Source organism: Catharus ustulatus, chromosome 2 (genome assembly GCF_009819885.2).
Source record: "Catharus ustulatus isolate bCatUst1 chromosome 2, bCatUst1.pri.v2, whole genome shotgun sequence".
Taxonomy (NCBI): Eukaryota; Metazoa; Chordata; class Aves; order Passeriformes; family Turdidae; genus Catharus; species Catharus ustulatus.
Window position 1 is genome coordinate 60242459 of NC_046222.1, and position 6852 is coordinate 60249310.

Consider the following 6852-nt stretch of genomic DNA (forward strand, 5'->3'; position numbering starts at 1 on the left):
TTATCTGCTCTGGGCTAGCAGAGGTGGGTTTTGTTCGCTGGAATAAAATACCTCTCTGTGTTTGTAAGAAGAGCCTGTTGTTTCTTGCGTGCTGCTGGAGCCAGTGCCTTTAGTAAGCTTTGTGTAGCTTTTAGCTTTCTCATTGTCTTGATTTGGGGTGGTGGTTTCTTAAAGGTGTTATCTTTTTTTTTGCAGTGTTATTAAGAAAAAAAGAATCCTACTGCTCAGTCTTTGTGACTCACTTTAGATAAAAATATTCCAGTGACAACCTTCACACTTCTGAAATTTTATTTTTTATCTTTCTTCTTTTATAACTTAGCTACTGAAAGTGTAGTTGTAGGCGTCTAGTTTAAATTCAGTTCCCTTAGGCTTTGCTGGTTTTTTGTTTGTTTTAAACTCACCTACTGAGCTAGTAGAGTTGAGAGAGGGAAGAAAAAAATCAAGACTTCTCATTTGTGGAGGTGCAGCTTAGGCAATTCAGGCTTGTCTGTGAACAAAATAATTTGTGCTACAGCACAGCTACTCCTGGGAGGTAAGGGAAACAAGTGGTTCTAAGTGCATTTCTAAACTCTGTGACTCTTTGGTCAGTGAGGGCTTTTGCAACTGATTTTGCACGTTGATGTTGCAGTGCTTGCACTGAAAGCACAGGAGAGGGGGTGGTTTGATTAGCCCTGCACCTAAGGGAGGTGCTGTCCCTACTGCCAACGCGCTGGTTCTCCGTGTCACAACTGGGTGTCCCCCGTGTTTCTCCTTGCTCCTGTGACTGCTAATCCAAGTCATGTGGTGCAGTCATTATTCAGAATGACAGTCATGCAGTCCTAGCAGATCTTAGATGTTTGAAAAATGTTGAGGAATAAATACAGGTGCTTTGGGCTGGTTGTTCTGTCAAAGGCAGAGGTCTGCACTGGAATGTTGCATTCCCCAAACTGTCTATCCAGCATACTGCATCATTCTGACTGTCTGTGAAAGCACAAGACAATTGGAGAAAGTCATGGACTGGTCAGAAAACAGTATCAGTTCAGGAGGATCTCAGGCCCTGCAGGCTCATCAGCTTCAGCTACATCACACAGAAGGTGGAACAGATGAGCCTAGAAACTATGTCCAGACATAGTAAAGACAGTAATAGAACCATAGGATGGTTTGGGTTAGAAGTGGCCTTAAAGATCATCTGTTTCCAGCCCTCTGCAATGGCAGGGACACCTTCCACTAGACCTGGTTGCTCAAAGCACCATCCAACATTGCCTTGAGCATTTCCAGGGATGAAGCATCCACAGCTCTTCTGTGCAAATTATTCTATTTCACACCACCCTCACAGTAAAGAATTTCTTCCTAATATCCAATCCACAGAAGGCGTTTAGGTTTAGTCAGCAGTATTTTATGAAGGAGGAATGCTTTCTCAACTGGCTAGTCTTTTACAGAGAGATTGCTTGCTTGCTTGGCTGAGGAAAGGGCAGTGGATCTTGCTTGTAGATTTGGCAAGGCTTTAAATGCTCTGTTCTGTAAAATCTTTATTGGTGAGGTATGGGCTGGATCGGTGGATGATGAGTTAGATTGAACACCTGCTGAAGTGCCAGGCTCAAAGGGTTGTGATCAATCACCAGCAGGTTGAAAGAAGTGATCCTTTGCCTCTGTTCAGCACTGGTGATGTCCATCTGGAGTGCTGGGTCCAGTGCTGGGCTGCCCAGTGTAGGAGAGACATGGGCATACAGCAAGTCCAGTATGCCCATAATGCAGGACCACAAAGGTGACAGGCCATCTTTGTTACGGGGAGAAGCTGAGAGTACCTGGAGAAGAGAAGGTTCAGGGGGCTTTTATCCATGAGGATAGACACCTGATGGGGGAAGTAAAGGTATAGCCAGGATTTCCTCAGTAGTTCCCATGGACAAGACTTGAGGAAAGCACCCCTAAAGGAAATACAGGTAATTTCTTTTAAATATCAGAAGAAATGTTTTCATTGTAAGAGGGGTCAAATACTGGCACAGATTGCCCAGAGATGATGTGGCATGTCCATCCTTGGGAATATTCAAAACCTGGCAGGTTGCAGCCCTCAGCAGGCTTCTGGGAATGAGAGTTGGGAGGGATGATCTCCAGAGGTGCTCACCAGCCTCAGCTGCGCCAGGACTCTGCTGGCTGAAGTGGATGTGCTGCTCAGATTTGCTTGTTGGTGCAAAACACTTGCTGTGAAGGCACTATCCCTAGTGAAATGACAGAGCAGACAGACCCTACAGGCTGCCCTGCCTGCACAAGGCTGATGGACTGCATCAAGTATTGAAGAGAAGGTCCAAACTCAGCGCCCTTGACAGATGACATGACTCCATGGCCTACGTTTGCCCCTAGTGTTTGCCCTTGTGCAACCTTGAACTTCAGCTCTGTGCATCAATTTCCAGAGAGGAAAGCTAAATCCAGCACTTTAACTCTCCTTACAGTGCAATTTGAGATGGATGAATGAAAAATGCTGTGTAAGTGTTGGGTTTTGCTGTTACTTGGTGAGGTGGAGGGGAGTCGTGTTGGTCAGGGTATTCACTGGCACAGGCTGTGAGTGCTCAATACCTGAAAGAAACTCCCACTCATCCTACTTTTCATTACTCTTCTGGCTTATGTTGTGTGACTCTCTTCCTAAATTGTCCTCTGATTTCTAAATATACCCTTCAGGGGGTGGCTCTTGTTTGGCAAGACAGCTTTCTTGGCAGGGCATAATTTTTCCATCTTTTTTTGTATACATAAAGGAAGCTGTATAGACTGTGCATGAGCATGGGCTCTTGAATGAAAGCAATACCAGCTCAGTAAAATAAAACTTGTGCTGAGGAGTATCTGATGCATTGAAACCCCTAAGTGGTCATAGGAACAGTTGTTTTGGATGAGGGGAAGTCCAGTGTGGATTTCATTTTCTTTCAGGTTGGCTAAAGTCTTAATGAAAACACTGATATGTTGGCGAAAAGGAAACTAGAAATTGGAGCAAGTGCAATGTGTATTTGTCACAGCAAGCCATGTACTGAGTTGTTAAACCTGCTTCCCCCACTCCAGTCTCATCTTGCTTTCTGAACCTGGGTTGATGTGCTCGAATGGTGGAAATATATCACTGGCTTTGGGGAAGCTGAAAGAAAATGGTACCAATATTTGTCTGTACTGATCCACGCTCTCTTAACTAGTGGATATCTGTTCAGAGCTGGGTGCCTTTTGAACTCTGTTTCGTTGGCAAACGGTTGAGGTGAAATAATTAGATTTCCCACTGGATTGACTTATGGATGGATCTGGACAAAAAGGATATTTTTTCAGTTCCAGAAATGGCCTGAAACATGCCAAAGCACACCTGTTTGTAAAGATTTCAGAAGAGATTTCTTTCTTATGTTTGTCCAGAGTATAACATTTGTGGAACAATGGTTTTAGGTTGGTGAAACCTTCATTTCACTTGGGACAAAAGCATTATGTTTCTGCTAAAACAGAAATGAGGAAACCAGAGCAGATCCTCCTCAGCATGGGAGAAGGTGACTCCCCACTCCCACACTCCCAAAAGAGGGCTGCTTGGAGTGGCCCTCTTGGAGCATGCGGGTCTGGCTGATCCCATCTCCAGCCTCTCCGTGGCTCCACTTGGTGCAGAATGTTTGTCACCTGATGGAGAGAGAACCAGGCTGCTTTGCTAAGGGGCTGCATCTCTTGCCTGGTGGGCTAGACTTCTACAAAATGGAATTAAAAAAACACCAAAGCCAGAGGATGCTGGAGGGAGGCAAGGTGATGCTTGGAGTGTTTCTGGTCAGGGACACATGGAGGCTTCATGTCATTGCGATGGCCATCTCCCAAACATGTGCTTTTGTTAATTTTCTTGTTAATTAAAAGTGTCTGCCCGCTTCCTTCACCTCTTCCTCCTCCTCCTCTTCCTCCTCCTGCTCCTCCTCTGCTGGGGATGGAGAGTGTAGTCCACACTCTCTCTCATTTGCTGGAGCTATTAAGTAAACTCAAGCTGAATTGGAAAATAGCAGTGGGATTACTTAAAACCACATTCCTCAGCAAGTTTGCAGTTTGCAAAACTCTTAATTCTGCTGTGCTTAAATCTAAACCCTCTTTATTTTCTTTTGGTCCCTTAGCAAAGAGATTTTGACTTTCAAGGGCAAGATGTCAGTATTGTACCAGGCAACATTGGAGGGAAGCTGATTGCATCATACAGCAGCAAAATTGTAGAATTCTAAAAGTAGAGCTGTTCTTCTCACCCTTCTAAAATTCATTCTGAATTTTGGTGCCTGTCTGGTGTTTTGTGTTATTAGGTGACACTGTTGATAGATATTTTCTCACAAGAAAGAATGAAATTTGTCTGCCGTTGCACCATGGAGAGAAAATAACAATACGGGAAAAAGAGTCTTCTTTTATTGCCCTTTGGTTTCATGGACAGGAGTACAATTTCCATCTCAGTTTCAGATCACCCTTCGAGAGAACTTGGAGTCTCTGAGCCCATGTCTTCCATCCACACATGGGAGCTCAGAGCTGGTGTCTGAGCTTCTGTGACACCCCCTGAGAAAACACCAAAATGACCAGAATCAACGTCTCTCCAAGAAAAAGGGTGAATGGAGGGAGCAGCATCTCACTTCCTGTATGTATTTATTTTTAAAAGTGGATATAAATAGTGTTTGGGTATTGTATTTGAACATAGATATTGGGAAAATAATGTTAATTTGCAATATTTATGGGATTAATATCCTCATATTGGTGGTTCCAGGGCCATGCCAGGCAGAAACTCCCATCCCCTTTGCCTGTGGGAGTGCTCCTCACTTCCCATCATGGAAAATTTTGGGGGAAACCTGGCCAAAGCATCTCATTGGAGCCTCTGCTGTGCAGTCAGATGCGGCATAAAAACATCAGTAATGTGAAAAGTGAGTCTCCTCTTTGGGAAACAACTGATTCATTGTCATTATTAGAGCCAATGTGGAGCACAGGCTGTTCTTGGTGGAGGATTACAAGATTCTGTTAGGATTTAGGGATGGAAATACAGGCAGGATTTCCTTTAAAAAGCCCTGTGCTTGAGTATCCGTTTTGTTGCTACACTAAAAACTAAAACCTTGGGCTAGTGGGCCACTTTCTGAATTTTTGGCTCACCCTGTGTCATGTCAATGGCAGTGTGGTGTACTGACACGTCTAAAAATGCACATGTCTAAAAGTGCTAAAACTACAGCTCTGTATTGGAGTTTCTTGATGAGGTTGCTGCAATGGCGTTCTTACTTGAAGTACCACAGCATGCACAGACAAAAAAAAGTGGGGAGAAATCACCTGTGGAGGAAAATGCAGGCTACTGGTACCTGCCCTGCCACCTGCCGCTCTGGTTCAAGGGGATGGGAGCATTGGCTGCATGCAGGCAGCTCAAAGTCTTGGTGTGAGTGCAGATGACAGTGCTCCATTCCATGAAGCAAAGCAGGCCAAGACATCAGCCCACTGACCCATCTGTGTCTCAAGGCCAAGTCAACATCCCTCTGACCCACTTAGAATTTACCACTTAATTCATCTTCTCCAGTGCTATAAATAATTCAGCCCGAGGCAGTTCAATGGTGATAAATAGGACAATAAACCTGGTGCTGCAGTGAAGGCTACAAAGAAAGCAGCACTTTTAATTGACTGTTGCAGGGTGACTGGGGAAAGCAGAGAAAACTCCCTCAAAGCACTGCACACAAACATCACTGAGCACAAGTTCTTTGATGGCTTTGAAGTTTCCTGGAGTAATTCAGCCCTTGTCAAAGCACCGAGTATCACGTAATGTTGGGGATTTGAACCAGGAGATTATTTGTGATTCCTAAGTCTACACACAAACTAATTTAAACTCGTGGGACCACTGTGAAGGTCCTGTTTTATTTCTGGTAGAGTCTCTCCTCTGTCTCCTTCCTCCATTCTGCCTCATGAGAGTCTGATAAAAGCTGAAGGTTGTAGGTGGGGACAACTCTTGCTGCCAAGCCCTGTGCTTAGACCACAGCACAACACTCTCTCAGTTAAAAGATGCCTTCTTGGCCCTGTAAGTCAGGTGTCCTTCCTGCCCCAGTGAGAGCCAGAAACAGGAGTGACATCAGTGGCTTCACAGGGTTAGACCATGTCCTCATGACATCAGCTGTTCGAAAGCTGCCCACGGCTGCCTGTCTTGCTCAGCACTGACTGCCACAACACTGCTGCTCTCCAGAGAAATGAACTGCTCTGGCTTTGGGCTACCAGGCCAGCCATGAAAGCAGGAGTGAGCCTCCATAGGCTGGGAAGGGTAGCACATCCCTAGGGTGCTGTGTGAACTTGCACATGTCTGAGCGTGGAAAATAGCCAGGCATGCAGGAAGCTTGGTCTTCTTGGCAGCAAAGCAGAGGCACAGCATCCTCCCCGTGGTTCTGGGGAGATCTGGTTAAAGCTTCCTGTCTCACTAGAGCTGCAGTTCCATTGTCTGAAGAACATCCCATGTGTTGGGATTTTCTGCTCCCTGATGAACTAGGCACAGAGCTTTAGAGTCACCGTTTTTTTGATGTGTGCCTATATTTGGTTTTATTTTAATGGTCTGCTAGACTACTCTGTAGTTAGCTGACAAGATCTGGTTCAATAGGTTACTGTGCTATATCTGTGTCCGGTTTGACTGGCAGCGATGAGAAAAACTGGGACTAGGGAGCCTTGGAGCCTGTGTACACTGCTTTTTCTGCACTGCTCCCAGAGCAGATGTGTCTCTGCTCTTTTTCCTGATCCCTTCCAAGCATGGAGTCCCAGGGTGACTCATGGGAAAGGCCTGTTTAATTTTATAAGCCTGGGATTTCTGCTTAGGGTCACGGGTGGTGGGGATGTAACTGGAGAGGAGCTGAGATCCAGCAAAAACACTCCTTGGCTGTTAACAGCTCCAGGGAGTAA